Source organism: Lonchura striata, chromosome 5 (assembly GCF_046129695.1).
Source record: "Lonchura striata isolate bLonStr1 chromosome 5, bLonStr1.mat, whole genome shotgun sequence".
Classification (NCBI taxonomy): domain Eukaryota; kingdom Metazoa; phylum Chordata; class Aves; order Passeriformes; family Estrildidae; genus Lonchura; species Lonchura striata.
In genome coordinates, this window is record NC_134607.1 from 67,425,463 (window position 1) to 67,443,054 (window position 17,592).

The 17,592-nt window shown below is 40.8% G+C and overlaps 1 protein-coding gene across 17 annotated transcripts in view; it reads right to left on the reverse strand.

Moving 5' to 3' along the window:
- Window positions 1-17,592, reverse strand: part of CELF2 (CUGBP Elav-like family member 2) — a 547,018-nt gene that overhangs the window by 83,900 nt on the left and 445,526 nt on the right. The window lies entirely within an intron of this gene.

The window sequence follows — 17,592 nt, forward strand, 5'->3', positions numbered from 1 at the left end:
GAAGGTCCTTTAAAGTCAAGCAGAATGTGACTTTACACCATCAGAATTGAGGGATTGCATGCAGGGAATGTTATCCATGACTCCTCACTCTCTACCACTCCTGCCATCATTCTTCTATTGTCCTTTAAAGCCACCAGCAGACTTCTAAAGCTCTTTGCCCTTTTCAGACCTGCCACCTTCCTCCCTCCCTGTCATCTGCCCTGTCTGGAAGTTTCTAGGCATGACCCAACTCAGTTTGTCCCTTACCTGTCACCATCACAAACACCACACAAAATGGAGCTAAACCTCCCCGCCAGCAAAGGCTAAATTTGAAGAACTTGGGTTACTTGGGTAACAACCAAACTAAACAAAAAGCAATAGGATTAAATGATGATAGCTTGCATGTATCTTGTAATTTCTAGCACTTTGGGACTCGCTTCTTGCTAGCATTAATCATTGTTGAAGCCAAAGGAATCTTTTGTATTTTTTACGTCTCAGAACTCTAAAATGTCAAGAGAGAATGTGGGAGAGAGAAGAGACATTAGACCTTAATTAAAGCCTAATTTTCTTTTTGGGTGAAGAACTGTAAATTGTGAGACTTTTGGAATCAACAGGAAAACCGAAGAGGAAAAAAATATTAAAAGGGGCAGCAGAGACAAGCTAAAGGCTCAGAAGAAAATCACCTAAAGAGGTATGGAAACCAATGGGGAAAAAATTATGTTCTTTGCCTAACTCTGGTCCGGAAATTAATTCAAATTTTGTCCAAGCTCCTGATCCAATTAATGAGTGCAGTTTAATTAGACCAGTAGTCTAAGGAAAAAACTAGACCAACTAGGTTTCTGAGAACCTCTACTGAGTCTGGAAATCAGGAGGGACTGTATCGACCTACCAGAAGATTGGGGGAAGAAGAGAAAATACTCCATAAGCACCAGAGAATTAAACAATTTTCAGTGTCTTTAGAGACCATTGTTTTTCTGGACTATTATGTGCAGATACCTCTATACCCCCTGCCCCACCCCTCATTTCAGCTTTTAGCTCCCCAGTTTTTCCATAGAATCTTTCAGAGGAGTTCTTGAATACTCATTTCTCACATCATTTCATTGCCAGCTGGTTTTGCTTTTTTAAACCCTTGTGACTCACAAGTAATATGAGTTTCCCAGAAGTGAAGGAGGTGTATTTTCCTATCGAAAAGAACTGTTTAGAATTACTCCTCTAGGGTCAAACTAACTTGAATTACGCAGTCAATATCTGGCTAGTGCTTTGGGAACTTCTCTGGGAACTGGGGATAATCTCCAAGGCCAAATAAATACTAGTGAATAAAAGAGGCAAAGGACTGCTCTCTGGATCTTAAAATACATGGTGTGGCACAGCTTGCATTTACACAGCTCTACTTCTCCTTTCATTTGAAACAGGATATCCTTGTCCATACTGTCCAGTGGGAACAGTCTATAGCCCATGTTATTCCCCCAAATATGCCCACACAGCAGGCAGGAAAGTGAGAACCAGCATCATGCTCCTGCTGGCTTCATCACCACAGGCAGAGCTTTGGATTCCCAGTATTGGTTGAAGTCATTCACCTTTGGATAAAAGGAGGACAAATGTGCATTTATCACTTAGACTCTCACAAATAAATGTAAAGTAGTTGCTGTAACTGCTTGAACGATGGCATAGGTAGGAGATTGTTTGCTGTCATCCTTCCATAAATCCCAATTTAAAGGATTTAAGCTGTGTTAGTCATTCATACAATTTTAGTAGCATAAGAATGTGATCTGTTACTTGGCCTCCTAGAGTACTATCAGACATATATACATGCTTTTTTTGGGGGGGAGAGAGAGGGAGAGGGAGGGAAGAAAGGAGGAAGAGAGAGAAGCAAGAGAAAATGAATATTACTGGTGGGTGCCAAATATAGTTCATGCAGTAATGCATAACATCATTATTTTCTATTTAGAGCACAGAAACAAGCATATAGCTTGCTTAAAAGAAGTTGTTTTACCGGAGAACACTAAAACCACTGAAATTCAATGGCTTTTGGAAGCTTTCCAACTCAGTTATTTGCAATCCACTACACTATGTGGTTTAAATTCAAGTTAAATTAAACATTAGTTAGGGAGACTAAAAACAACGCTGCACTTTAAAATAATAACAAAATACCAATATTGTTATTACTATTATCAATAATTCTTCATCTAGTGATCCCTTCCACAGTCCCCTCCACATCCTGCTGTTCATCCCATACATTTACTAAGTAGGCTGTAGCACTCAGTCTCTTTTAAATGTTGTACCCTTATGTAGAAATTAAAAAGTTGGGTATCTTAGAAGTGACCACTTCCTAGGGTACAAATAGCTACTATTGCTCTTTTAGCAGTTCTCCTCCATATTTAATTCCTCAATTTCTTACCTCCCACACTAATGGCAACAACTCCAGGGCACAGGTGAACCAAATGAAGTGGAGATAAAGGAGGGGAGGTATGGCCAAAAATTGTCTTTTGGAAAATCACATGGAAAGCAAAGTTATTAACTATCTTTTCTTCAAACAAATGAGCCTTTACAGAACCTATTCAATCCTAAAAATAGACATTAAGTGGGATTCTATAACTTGTTGGGAATAATGCCTTGGGGATATTTTGCATCATCCATGCTTATAAAGCAAATGCATTAGACATCTGAGCAAAACATCAGATATTATTTTAACAGCAAGAGCTATCCATCTCATCGGCAGCAGCAATCGCTCCTGTTGACATTTTGCCAACTGAAGTTTGAGTGTCAATGGGGTGGGGAGATAACTGAAGTCTCCCTGTGACATTAATTGACTGGGTTTTACCACCCCCTCAAGGTGCTTGCAAGGGGCAAAAAGCAGTGCCCAGGTCTGTGAGCGGAAAACGGAGCGCGGCGAGGCGGCGGCTTGCCCAGCGCCACGCAGGGAAGCTCAGCATGGCCTGGAATGAGGATCCAGGGGGAGGGAGCTGAGCTGTCCGCACTGCACCAAAGCCCGAGCTTCTCATGCTCTAATTGATCCTCTCCCAACACCCCTGCGAGGTACTCACTGCTGCTATCTCTTTGCAGCAGAAAGGACGAAGGTGGGAAAAAGGCAGAGAGGCTCCATGTGATGCACCTGGAGTTATTCCACAATTGAAGCCAAGTCTGTCAAGCCAAAATATTGTTATTTTATCATCCAGTGTAGGTAAGACATTATTTAGCAGGTGCACTCCACACAAGCAGGGTTTTTAAATATTTTTACAATATCACTCCCTAGCTACCCTATTTGAGAGGTGACATAAGAACCTGAAGCAGTGATCCAGGGCTGCTGGAGGAACCAAATGCCAGCCAAGCTGTTGTGGCTTTGGGATGTCAGCTAATAAATAATGCAGCCTTGTTGTGCATTGGGTGGATTTGGCCAGCATGACCTAAGATGCCAGGACTCAATTCCCAGCATGACACAAGCCTTCCAGTCAGCGTCCCACTGGACATGACTCAAGTGTTCTGAAGATGTACTTTCTTCCATCTCCCCAGTTGGGTGTTTGTTTCTAGAAGTCAACAGGAGATTGAGACTTTAAAGGGAGTACTTGCCCTTCAAATCTAAGAACACCTCCTCCTCCCATATTAGTATTTGGAAAACAGAGCCAGAGCAAAGCCAAAACATGCTACCTATTAAGTCATCTTCTACATGAAGTCTTCCCATGGCAATGACAGAGGTCCCTCAACCATCTAAAAGGAGAAAGCAGCAAAGCAGAGACATTCTTTCTTGAGTGGTCTGCAAAGGCAGATTTCACTTTCCTCCCAGATTCCCCACTTAGGGAGCACAGACTCCTGAGAGCATATTCAGGGAATTTCGCCCTTCTCAGAATCTGTGAAAACTAGAGAAGAAGGCCCCATTTTGAAAAAGACCTTTCCTGCTGCCAAATGAAAATATTCAAGTAGTTCAGTCTGCAGTCACCATTTTAGGGTGCTAATGCTCAAGCCTGGTCCACAGGAAACCCCTCCCTTTCTGCATAAATCTGTCTGATTCCACATCAACTTCTAGGATAATTTTTAGAAATTTGTTAAGAAAACAAAGCAATCCTCTACCTTGTCCTTCTTCTTCCCTAAAAACCCAGTCCCAGCCTAAAATAAGATAACTTTTCTTTCAGGCTATCAATGACTATGAAGGAATTTAGTTTAAATAATAGGTTTTTTAAAACATGCAATGGCTTTTGTAATGCAAAACACAAGCTCGGTTCTGAGAGAGGCCAAAGTGACCAGGATATAAAATACTTGTTTTGCAGGAGTTTTATTTAAAGACTTACGTTGTTCTGTGCTTGCTTGTTGTCCTCTGTGAACTATGCTCTGGGAAAACACCATGTGATTATGCTCATCAATATCCTCTACCTTTGCCAAGCTGGAATTCAGGAGATAACCCTTTAAAAGGAATGACTAGTGACAGCAGCATTTCAGAGAGGCAAGAAAGCATAGTAAGGGGCTCCTCTGTTTCTTTCACAGTGTTATCTCATCTGCACTTATCTTCTTAATTTTTTGCTTTCACTCAAAGAGAGTGAAACCAGCCTCAGCCACTCCCCCTGTTTCACATCACAGATTTTTCTGTTCATTTGCTAAGTGGATCTTCTGCCTGACTCTTTCTGCAGCATGGAAGGTCACCTTGATTCAACAACGCTCTTGGGCTCCTCTTCTGACAGAAACTAGAGTCTATTATTTTATACAAAACTCAAATTCTAGTCTATGGGATTTTTTTAAATGTAAAGCTTTTTTAAAATTCTGTTGGAAAGCTCTCCTATTTGCATTACAATGTAACAGCAAGAACATCTTATAGCTAAAAAGTGTGATTGAGGTAAGTCTCAAATAAGCCCCAAAAGCATCAAAATTATAAAATCTATTGAAATTCTACCTTTTAAATTAGAGCAAAGGGTACAATATATATAAAAAGTTGGCCCTGATGCTGTGGGGCCGCTGCCATTTTCACTTTTCACCTCACAAAGGTACAGAGAAGTTCTGAGTCCAGAATACATGTCTTGATTCACAATTCCCTCCTACCCAGAAGGCAGACAGGCAGTCAAATTCGTCTCTGTTACCACTCTGGATGTTACAATCCAGATAACTTCAAAGGTCAGACATGAGCCCCAAACTACTTGTCAACAAGCATGCCTCTAAATATTGCAGGGAATAGCCAAAGCATTCAGGTAGAAAAGAGGTTTTGAATTAAGATGTCAAAAATTCTACTCTCCTGACTGAGATCAGCTGGGGTAAGTAGTGCAGTTATATTGTTGAACCAGCAGAGCCATAATATTTTACGCCAAATGAGGATGTGGCTCATAAATTCTATTTAAGCTCTCCATGAGCTGAAGTTACAGGAATTTTCCACGACTATCCAGTATCAGCATCCAAACTCTCAGTGTTATGCCAATAGTCTGCCCTGGCAAAATAACCTGGCTGTAGAGAGAGTATGAAAAAGATAGCTTGATATTTCATCCATCTATGAAAACTGAACAATACTGCCACAAGTCTCCCACCACAAGCACACACAAACACACACTGTTCACATGAAAATATGAATGTCTGGTTGTGTATACATACAGTTACAAACACCAGTAAGTCACATTGAGCAACCATGTTATTTTTAACCACCCTTCATATGAACTCATTCTCTTTAATTTTTTAGCATCTCTGTAGCTAATGTACTCTGCCAGTGCTTTCTTTGGGATAAGGAAAGTGGTTTGTATTCAAACTAAACAAGCACTATTTATTTATAATGCTAATCTTCAGGAATTCTAATGCATTTGAATATTTCTGTCAATAGGTATTTTGGAAAGTGAAGCAAACAAAAAATAAGCAGACAACATTAGCAGAAACATATATTTTTGAAGAATGAGTCTGGTTCCAGCTGGCTGTGGTGTTTAGACCAAGCTGTGATTAAGATTTCATTAGTAAAAGGGACAGTGCTAGGAAGAGTAAAGCCAAAGTCAATCTGCCTCCACCCATCTGCAAAGCTCCAGACCAGTATCTGATCCCAAGCATGAACCTTAATGCCTGTGTCCAGAGTCTGGGCCCCTTGATTCTTTTGAAAAAAAGCATCAATGCTTCATTTAGTGACTTAAACATCAGTATGTGAAAACTTGTCCTCTTTTACTTATTCTTTACTGCTGCTGTACTCAATTAGAAGTTTTCTCTGTCTGTGCCCCGTGAGTAACATCTTCATGTGCAACTCGCCTAAAGGTCAAGGAAATCTCTTTGCCGGGATGGCTTCAGGTGGAACAGCTGGAGGCCACAGAGAACTACCAGGAAGGTCCTCTGCTAAAACCAGCTGAGCTCAAAACTCTTAATCATTCATCCTACCTGCTCCAAAGCTAGCATTTAGAACTACTGGGAAGTCTTGAACTCCTGTTTCTTGGCATATGCTACTTTTTCTGAGAGAGGCTAATGCAGCCTGAGGGCTGTTGCAGTGTCAGTGAGGCTGTAGCAGTGGGCAAGGAAAGCACAGGGAAAGAGCAATGGGTGCAGAAAATAAATTTTCCCCACGTCTCACCCTCTATTTTTGGCTCTTATGTCGACAGGGAGGAAGACAAGTAGCAGACAATGAGGGCTGTCAGCTATCTGGCCACTCCTAAACTGGGATAATTCCATGTCATTCTTTGCAAAATGACGAGGGTCACAAGAGGCAAGGGACACGTCTGCCTGAGCAACCCCTAGAGCCCTCCAGACACAAGTGTGTAAGCACAGCACTTAAACTGACAGTAGCTCTTACTTAGCAAGATCTTTCTTTTTGGTTAATCATATATTTTTGTACAAATAGGAGGATTCTATATTTACCCAGCATAGCAATTTCTTTCACTTCTTAGCAATCGGAGAAATGAGAGATGAAAAAATCCAGCAGCTCATCTTGAATGACTTAATGCCAATACAGGATTACTGCCTATCCCATATTTTCTAATACTTTCCTACTCCGAACACCCATAAGGACTGGGATTTAACCCTGTATCCTTTAGAAGATTATTCTAATTGAACAGATACTGGGTATTTTTTCCTGATACTTGATCTAAGCTTTATTTCACCTCTTTCGGTGGTAAAGCCTTGGTTCTGTGTACAACCAAAAATAATTCCCATTTATCACTGGCATTTGGGCAGTACTTGGCCCTGGAGGAAATAAATGCACCATCTTCATGGATGCTGCTGTGGATGCTTGGTGAGGTGCTCCCCCAAAAGTACTTATCCTCCTCTGTATTCTCTGCAATATTTGAAATGAATATACTGTATAATAACACAGCACATTTTCCTCTAAGTTATTGCCTGGAATTTGTCACAAAATAGCATTAGTTACTGTCTGGTGGATACATGTTCAAGTGATCATCTAGAAAGCAAACTCTCTTCAATCATTTGAGCCATTCACAGGTGAATGGAAATATAAAGGTGTGATATCCCCCATATTTCTGCATGATCCCTCTGAGTGATCCTGGCAGTGGTAAGGAACACTGAATGTTGTGTTTTCATGGTGGAATCAGGAGCTTCACTTGTGGAGGTACCAGATTTTCAGTTCATGGGATCACAGAATGGTTTGGGTTGGAAGGGACATTAAGGCTCATCTGGTTTCAAACCCCCTGCCACAGACAGGGGCACCTTCCACTACACCAGGTTGCTCAATGTTCTTAGTTTATAACTAATCTTATCCTCTGATTAGTGTCTTATTTTCTGCAATCTTACTTTCTTCAACCCACAATCCTATGTTCTCTATCTTGAAGTCAGTGATAAGCCTCTATTCATACGTTCTTAGATATCATTACAGACTTCTAATTATTCCTTTCAGACACAAGCTTCTTTTTTAGTTTATTTCTCTGCTTTTTCCCTGTGTATCTCCTTCAGAAAAGAAAATTTCCACTCACTGCAACTTGTAATAGTTGCAAGTGGGAATGGGTGAGAATTCCTAGGATGAATAATTGAGGCAGTGTATTAATGAGATGTCCTGATACATTGTAAATTACATTTGCAAAGAAGCAAAATTCCTTATTTTAAGCCCTGCTTGCATATCCCCCACCCGCGATGGCAGATAGACCATCTCTGAGATACAATGGGGCGAGAGCTGGAATTGGCTGCAGACTGCTTTAATGCCACTCTTAATGACAACTTGTGAAGATTAGGAAGTTGTCAGAATCAGATATCAGCAAAAGCTCCAGCCTGCTTTGTGAAGTCAGTCTGAATTAATTAATGGGTAGCTTTCCTTTGATATCGCTTTGATATTTGGCTGCAGCTGGATAAAAATCAACCACAAAGGAAGCTACATTTTGTTTACCACTGCTTAAGACTCTGTTTAGCTCAATGTGATTTTTTTTCTTTTGCAGTTTTTGCTTTTTTAACTTCTCTGGCACAAGGCAATAGATTCAGGCTTTTGTTAATAAATGGAGTTATGGTGACATCTTTTTCAATGACTGTTTCTCTCTGCCCCTGCAGATAGTCAGCTACTGTCTGGTAGCAAAGCCATTACTGATTTCAGTGAGATGAAGGAGAAAAGATGGACCATTCCAAAAGCAGAAAAACATTAGCTTTCCCCCTCTGCTAGTGCTTTACCTGTCAAAGGGTATTTGACACTTTAATTGTAGAATCATAAAACCATAGAATCATTGAATAATAGAAAGGTTAGGGTTGGAGGAGATCTTAAAAGGACCACTTAGTTTCAATCTCCTGCCAAGGGCAGGGACACCTTCCACTAGACCAAGTCTGTCCAAGCCTTGTTCAGCCTGGACTTGAACACTTCCAGGGATGGGGCATCCACAACTTCTCTGGGCAACCTGTTCCAAGTTCCTCCCCACCCGCCCAGTAAAGAATTTCTTCCTAATGTCTAATATAAACCTACCCTCTTCCAGTTTAAACCCATTCCCCTGTGTCTTGTCAATAATATTTGCCCTCTGCTTTAGAGGGTGCTGACCACTTGCTTCACACACTGACAGCCTAAAATATAAGCTCTGCAGCTATGTGCCCTCCATGTCTTTCAAGAGTGGTAATTCACACCCCATTTGAGCTTCTCTAAAGGTTTTGGATGTCTACCAATACAATCAGATGAATATGCTTGTACCCCAGATTGGTACTTGCACCACAATGAATCTCCATGTACTTCTGGCAACCCCAGTGGCCCTACTGGCCAGAGGAGGAAGGATTTCTTTGTACAGCACAGGGGAAGAACAGACAAAAAAGTGTCTCTTCCAACTAAGCTGATGAAGATGATAATTTCTTCCAGAGAATGAGCAAAAAATTAATTATCTCTCCGGGTCTGCAAAGAGTGTTTTTAATTCGGCCGAATATGATTGTCCAAAGTGTGTTAGAGCAGGAGATTCAGTCAGGCCACCCAGTTTCACTTGTTTTTTTGTAGTATTATGGGTTTTGAGCATCACAGAGAAGACAGAATTTCTGTTTTCTCTCTTATCATGTACACTGTCCCATTCAGCAGCACAGTGCACCTGTGTGCATCATTACCCAGCTGAGATGGGGGAAATCTGGCTGGGGCTACCTCAGCTTCCTGCACCACCACAGGAGTGCAAACACACAATGAGCCAGCACTGCACCCCTTCAACAGCAATGGACCACAGAGCAGAGGTGTTTGAAGGAAGCAGCACAGCTCCCAGGGTTGGACACAATGGAAGGAGAATGCTGAACAAACATTATCTCTGATATAAACATGCCACGAGGCCCAGGCTCCTTAGTCATAACATAACTCAGCTCCACGGGTACCAAACATTGCTATCAAGGCAGGTAAATGGCATCCAAGGGCACCTCTAATGATGTTGTTTCCTGATGCTTGCAACTCTGTTTATGATTTGCCTTTCTAATTTCACTATTGTAGGAGTAGTCAGACAGCTAGGAAGGCTCCCTGAACTAGTTTTTCATTATGAAGACAATTTTAATAGCTCGTGTCGTGGTGCTAATGAGGCTGACTGAAGCACCTGTACTTTCTGTTCCAGATAACAGAAAACAGCTAACACCAGCAGGAGGATAAATAGCTGTTTAAGAGAGTGTCTGGGCTATTGTCCTTAGCTAAGCACCCCACCTAAATTTTGGTGAGCTTTGCAATACCCTGGAGTACTCCAGTGATGGCCTCTTGATTTTCTTCAGAGATTTCCATTCTGAAGTGCACAGCAAAACGTTCTCCAAGTCAGTGATTTTTGGGCAACCAGCTTAAAAGTGATATCCTGTGAACTGATCCTCCACCCTCACTGAGTAAGATTTCTAAGTTGGACAAAAAGGTCTGGAGGGATTTTGCAAAGTGATGACCTCAGCTGATCAGAGTTATGGAAACCAGAGGCAAATCCCAGTGTCACATGCCAGAATGGGGATGAGCTTCACATCAGTGAATTTTTCTGAGGTCAAGCCATTATTATGCATTACTTACTCTCCATCTCAATATTATTATACTGCAAAGCTGTGGAAAAAAAACCAACAAAAAACAAAAAAACAAAACAAACAAACAAACAAACAAAAAAAACACCCAAAAAACAAAAACAACCCAACCAACCAAAAAAAAAAAAACCAACAAAAAAACCCCATTCCTGAACTACTCCAAGAGTTCTCTAAAAAACCTAGTGTGCATCTAACTGCTCTTGCAGCTGGGCCAGTGTGCTCTTGTGTCCTGAACATCCTGATATGGATGTCTGGGATCTAAATCAACTCATTGATGCCCATACCCTGTGCAGTTCTGCACCCTCCTCACACACCACAGGTCATCACCCCCCTAAAGTAAGGCAGGTAAAGGTTCAGCCACCTTCTCTCAGTGCCTCAGAACAATGGATCTTCCTGCACTTCCCTGTTCTTGGAGAGCCTCTTCCAAATGTTTGAAGCTTTTCCAAAAAACAAAATACTTACTAGAGCATAGACTCATATCCAGATATCATAGTACTTGAGTCACTGCCCTGAGTACCAGGAAACCAAGTGCTGTTCCTTGTTTTCTCTCACTCCCACCAGAATTTGATACTTTCATACAGATGGAGAATCTTCAAGAGGAGAAAAGGTGACTCCAGTCTTAACCAAGTCCAGTGGTGAAGGCTCTGTTAGGTCAATACAAGCTAAATCCTTTCAAATTTGACCTTCCATCCCCCAGTGAGAAAAAGGGACAATAGAAGTATGAACTAAATGTTTTGCTCAGTTTAGAGAAGTTATTTCACTTGGTCAAAATTCCCCTCTCCCTTTGCCTGCAAAACAATCACTATTGTCCCTTTAAGCTGCAAGTTCAGCTACTTACAGAGATTCACTGGATTCTAAGTAATTTTTTTCCATTTTTTTAAATCTGGGGCTGGTGATCCATTCTGTGTTTCACAGCAATGGTAGGTGCAAACACAACTTTTCTACTAAGGTATTTGAAATCAGTGCAAGTATTCATTTTCACTGAAGTGGCAGAGTAATTGCAACACTTTTTCTGTTTGTTTGTTTGTTTTGAGGGGCATGGGTAGAAGTGGTATTTCTGAATTAAAAAAAAAACAAAACACATGTCTTCTGAGCTGGGCAGTGTATCATTAAGTATATTCATTTGCATAGTATTTTAAAGGAAGGAATGGGCCAGATTCACTTTCTCAACATCATTGAATGTCTTATAGCTCACCTCCTAGGAACAGCTGCTCCCTGGGAATTCTCTTCTTTCCCATCTGGTATTTTTATAATTTAAGCAGTTCTATACTCTTTGGATCCTTCATTAAACAGCATTTGGCCATACGATATGGGTACTGAATTAGTTTAATTTGTCATCATAAATCAATCACTGCAAAGCCTTAACTAAGTTAATTGCTCTTTGAATTCCCTTTCTGTTTGTCAAAATCTCTCAGAGTCACTGATATATCATATTCAGGCTATTATTCAAATCATATTGGATGATTACCTTTTTATTACAGGTAATTTTTACATAATGTTCATATAGTGCTGACAAACCATAAGGCTTAAAATGGAGAAGGGAAGTGGATATTAAAACACTACTCCAGAAAGGAGAGTGTCAGAATAGTCATTAGAAAGGAGCTCATGATGTAAAGCAAGAACCAGAAATATATTTGGGTTTTTTTTGCTTCTTGTTGGACAGATGATATTTTATCAGAAAGTGAATGAGGTTTCATAGTAAGTCATCATGAGTGCCTACATTTTGGACCAGATTATTCTGATTATTATTTTTCATATGCTACACCCCTAAATGGATCTTGAGGTTTCCTTACAGCCAGTACACAACCTGTGGGCAAAGTTCCCTCTAAGAAAGTCCTGCTTCCCTATGATGTAAAAAACGTTTAATAAAACCAGAAGTGATGCTTACAATGTAAAGATGAAAAATGTTTTCCTTGACAACATCTGGCAAAAAAGAAATCCATGAATATTTTACAAATACAGTTCCTACAAACTCCACCTTGCTGTTAAAATATTAAGACTTTTCTCGAAATGGTATTTCTTCCTTGTTAAACCCTTTATCAAATCAATTCATATAGCTAATGTCCTAATTTCATACCAGAACTTCAATACAAAATGTTTGCTGATACTTGGAATACATATGTATATCTCACTTGAAATAAGAACCACATAAACCATGTTTCTGTTAAAAGCATGGGAGTGCAGAGTGTGGGCTGTTAATTATTTCTGTGATAACCTTAGGTAGGAGGATATATAAAAAAATGTACATAAAGACAACAAATAACCCTTGCCATGTCCAATAAATCTAACTTCAAATAAAGAACAAAGATTCCAAAGAGTTTTAGGCGTGGATTTTACAAATGGATGTCCATTGATTTCTGACTTCAAATAGCCTCTGCATGGCATTAAAGGTACATTTATTCAGCTATTTGGCTCCAAGAATCCAACCAACATATAGTGCTCTTGTGTTACCTCTCTGCACTTAACCCTTGCCAGGAAATCCTACCGGGTTCACTTGTCAGCAAAACAGAGAACATTCTGTTTTTAAAATAAAGCATGTTAAAACTAAAACAATGAACAAATGTCAGTGCCATGAAGGCAGTTAAAGAAGTCCCTGAATGCAGCTCTTTGAGGTTTGCCCTCTATACAGAAGCCAATTTTCACTAAGCAGCAAATTAGGGCATGGGGGAAACAAGATTATTACATCTAACTGAAGGTACAGAAATTTAGATGGGTGGAATTTATTGGATTACTCTGTTTAGGGAATAGAAGTTAAACAACTCTAACGAAGCCATGAGATTCTTAATGAAAATGAGACTAGTTAAGGCCTCAGTTCTACATCTCATCCCAAAGAAGCCCATTTCCAAGATAATTATTACATTCAAATTGAGATTTTCCCTTCTCTCCCTTCTGCCTTTTAAAACAAAATCCAAATGAACACTCCAAGAAAACCTGACTCTAAGGTGAATAATATATACCACATCCCTATGAGCTGTGAGGGTACCAGCAACCTGCTCTCGTGCTATGTTTGAAAAGACACATCTGAAAATTCACACTGTTCATTTGCAAGACAAAAGCTACTTGTGATGCCAGCACCAAGTAAACAGAAGATAACTGTCCCTGTTTTGTTGATCTGTATCATATATCATAACAATATGCCTGTATTTCTCAAACACTGCATATCTGCTTCTCTGCCTAGCAGCAATCGTACATAACAAGTGATATCTAAATACATATTTTGGGAAAGATAAAAGCTCCCATATATGACACGGAATATTATGACTAACAGAGAGATTATATTAATCACGAATAAAAAGATGATGTTTGATCCTACTTGTGCAGAAAGTTTTTAATTTTTTTAAAAAAATCTTTTTAAATGAATTTCTATCCTCAGGAAAATGATTAAAACCAAAAAAGCCTTGAGTGTCAGCTGGTGACATGTTTTTCTTCTTTATCTTTCTTTTTTGTTGTTGTTGCTGTGAAAAAAAAATCTGAGTGAATACAGCAAAGTGCATCATTAACTTCTTATTAATTTTATAATACAAAGGCAATTCAGTTAAAATAGTAGTGCTGCAACTTTAAATTACAGAACTAGCTTGGTATTTAATGAGAGATTTAGCACAGCGGGGTTTCTGTTAAATTAAGTTGTGCCTTCACATCACAGTGGGAAAACAGGTGTATATTGGTTTAGAATTATGGAAATGTTGACTAATTCCAAGGCTTGTAATCAAACAGCAAGGCACCCTGCAATATTTTCTTCCAAGATTCTGCATTAATCATTTATGTCTGGTCTTACTTTCTTCATGTCCACTAAAAGGGTGCAGCTCAAAGGAGCAGATCAAGCGCTGGTGTTTTCATGTCTCTGTTAAGGATGAGGTCCAGGCAAAAAAAGCAGAGATAGAGACATAGCACTGCAGGCTTTGCTCAAAAAGCTACTTAAATTACACTGAACATGCAGCCTTGGAAGGGGAATAAAATTCACACTAAACCCCCACTTTTTTGGCTTCACCAGTGCTGATCCAAAACTTGCTTGCTGAGCAAGCCTGCATTTAAGAAATGAAGACACCAAACCCAGAAACAATCTAGGCTCTATCCACAATGAACACAGAGCTATTCTCCTCCACACCTCTGCAGCAGTGCAGGTTACACCTGAGTGCAGGTAAAACAAGGTAAAACACAGATGAGTTCCAACAGCCACAGCATCCCTGCAGCCCCCTGCTCCTGCCTCTGCCAACTTTCCTTACCTTACACTAATAAATCACCTGCCTTTGCCTTGGATTTTCTTCCTGAGCTGTTTAAGGATGCCTTATCTGATGCATGGTGATATTACAGCAAAAGGGGAAGGCATGGATTCTTTTGTTTCCAGGAGACACCTTATTACTGAACCTCCTACTGACCATACCTTGCTTACTGGAAGCAAACTGACACTCGATGCCTAAATGAACCTGATCCAAATTCATCCCTTGTTGCAGCTCTGACAGAAGATTGCTTCCATTTGCTCTGAGACTATTTCACACACAGAACTATCCACTACTGATTCCCACTTGTTTGGTAATAGCTGCTTAGCAGGCAAGAGGAACAATACAGAAATTGCTAAAATTCATATAAGGAGAACCCTCCTAACGTGAAGTGTTTCCAGCACATGTGCCACAACTTTAAAGAGTGCTTAAATGAAGTTATTTTGGGAATATACAGATGCAGCATAACAGTATCCCTATATATGCTGAATGTCAGTATACTGCACGTGCAAAATACAGAATCTGTTATATAATATATGCTGAATCATTCTGAAAGACAAGTAGTAGAAATGTATTCAAGTTGCTTCTCTTTATTAGAGACTTCCCTTTAAAAAAGTAGGTATAACAACTTATCTCATAGTAAAATCTAAACATCTCTGGCCATACCAGGAGTATTTTTAAAGCTAAGCCCCCTGAGTTATGGGAATGCTGTGTCTGTATTTCCTTAAAAGAAAACTTTGTAACCTCACAGTCAGGACAGGAAAGAACAGCTTAGAAAGATAAATTTTAAATGACAAAGAACTAGAGAGAGCTTTAGGGAAAAAAATTTTTTGAACCCTATTTTAAAATAACATCAAAAGGTACACTAGCATCTTTAACTGCTGCCTGCTCATTAGCTGTGCAAAAGTTGGGGAGAAAATGATGCCCTGCTCAACTAAGATGCAATGCAGAGCTGAGCCAGCTTTGCCACCTGTATGTGAGGAAGCAAGAGAGTGAAACTGTCCCTCCGAGTCACCCACTGGGATAAATAACATCTCTCAGAACACAGCAAGCAGCTTGGAGGACTCAGGGAACAACAGAGAAAACTAAAAGCAGCTGAGGCAGCTTGATTTGTTTAGCCTGGAGAAAAGGTTGGGGTGACCTTACCACTCTCTTCAACCTCCTGACAGGAGGGTGTGGCCAGGCGGGGTCAGGCTCTGCCCCCAGGCAACAGGATGAGAAGACATGTCCTCAAGCTGCACCAGGGGAGGTTCAGATTGGGCATCAGAATGAACTTCTTCACTAGAAGGGTGGTCAACCTTTGGCTGCCCAGGGAAGTGGTGGAGTCATCATGCTTAGAAGTGTTCAAAAAAACAACTGGATGTGGCACTTAGTGCTGTGATTTAATTGACATTGTGGGTTTTGGTCAAAGGTTGTACTCGATGATCTTGGAGGTCTTTTCCAGCCCTTATGACTCTGTATGATTCTAAACAGACCCCATCTACTTTGTGATGCATAGATCTTGTGGTAGAGCTTGAGGGATGCTATCTGGGCAGGGTGCTGCTCCAGCAGCTTGGGGTCACCTCCATCCTACCCAGCCAGTCCACACAGCCATTTGACTCCAAGCATGATGGAGAGCAATAACTCAGTGAGTTGGTTTAGGTGCAACATTGAATGGGGTCAGAGAGCTCTCATCCGAGGGCTCGGCATTTTCTGGCAGTGGGGATGGGAACCAACAGCTGGGGTTGCAGGGACAGAGAACACTGGGACTCCAAAGGGGTCTCAAAGGGAATTGTCCCTCAGAGCCTTCCTTTCTCTCTCTTGAATGGCACATTCATCCTCTACACCCTAAAGTGCTGAGACTCCCACTGGGAGGCTTGTAAGGTCTTGGTACTGTCCCTTGCAAGGGCCAGCTGCTGGAAAACATCACTTGAAATGCCACAACTTTACTCCTCTTCTCCTACCTTTGCAGATTTCCCACACCATTCCCAGTATGTTCATTGCAAATGACAGAGGACTCCCATTTCACCTTTAGCAGGGCTCACAGGTAACTGTGCCATTACAGCACCTCTCTATGCTGGCCATTTCCATGACACATGAGGTGGCTTTCCTAACAGGAAATCACTTGCACAAAGTGAACCGGCCAGATATAATTTTTCAAACACAGAGTGTCCAATTTCACACACAGCACATAGGAACTAAAGGACATATTGGCCATATAACTGTCAGTCCAGGCAATGCTCTATTTATTTACACAGTGTATTTATTTATTTTCACGTCTGTAACCAGACACTACAAACATATACTTGAACACTTCTCCTACATCAAGAGGGGATATGCCTCCATCCTTTATATTTTTTTCACTTCCATCCTCAAAGAATACAGCAGAAAAAATGAAAATGGTGGTACAAGAAGATTTCAGAGTTTAGACATGCAATTACCAGTGATATACTTCTCTCTAGCCCTGTAATTTAAATATAAAATACCACAGTAAAATGCAGGATACAGTTTGTACAACACAACCACAACTGTTCCGAATGCTGGTGCCAGTGGGAGCAGGTGGTGACGAGAGGTGATGTCAGGAGACAGGATGACCCTGTGCAAGCAGCTACGTGGTACCACACTACACAACACCCTGAGATGTGCAGCCAGTGCATTCAGGTTGTTTAGAAACCACACAAATAAAGGCTGCATTTAACAAACTTTGGCTGTCTTTTGTCTTCTCCTCTGCCTCTTCAAACATGAAGCCCCAGTGGTGCAGTGTTTTTCTGCCTTATGCTTTCTCTCCTTCCCCCTTCCCTCCCTCTCCCTTAAATAAATTAAAAATAAAGATCCACATTACACTTTGGGCACTGTCTCTACTCAGCAGGAATCAATAGCCTTTCCAGCCAAAGGACTTTCTAGAGAACAGCAGCTGCCTTTGGACATGATGCCATTGCTACAGGACTGGCACCAACACAGGACAGACCATCAGCTTAGCCACCCTCCTTGCAGAGATTAAGATCATTTGGGGCACCAAGCAGCACGGAGAGCAAAAGGGCTATTC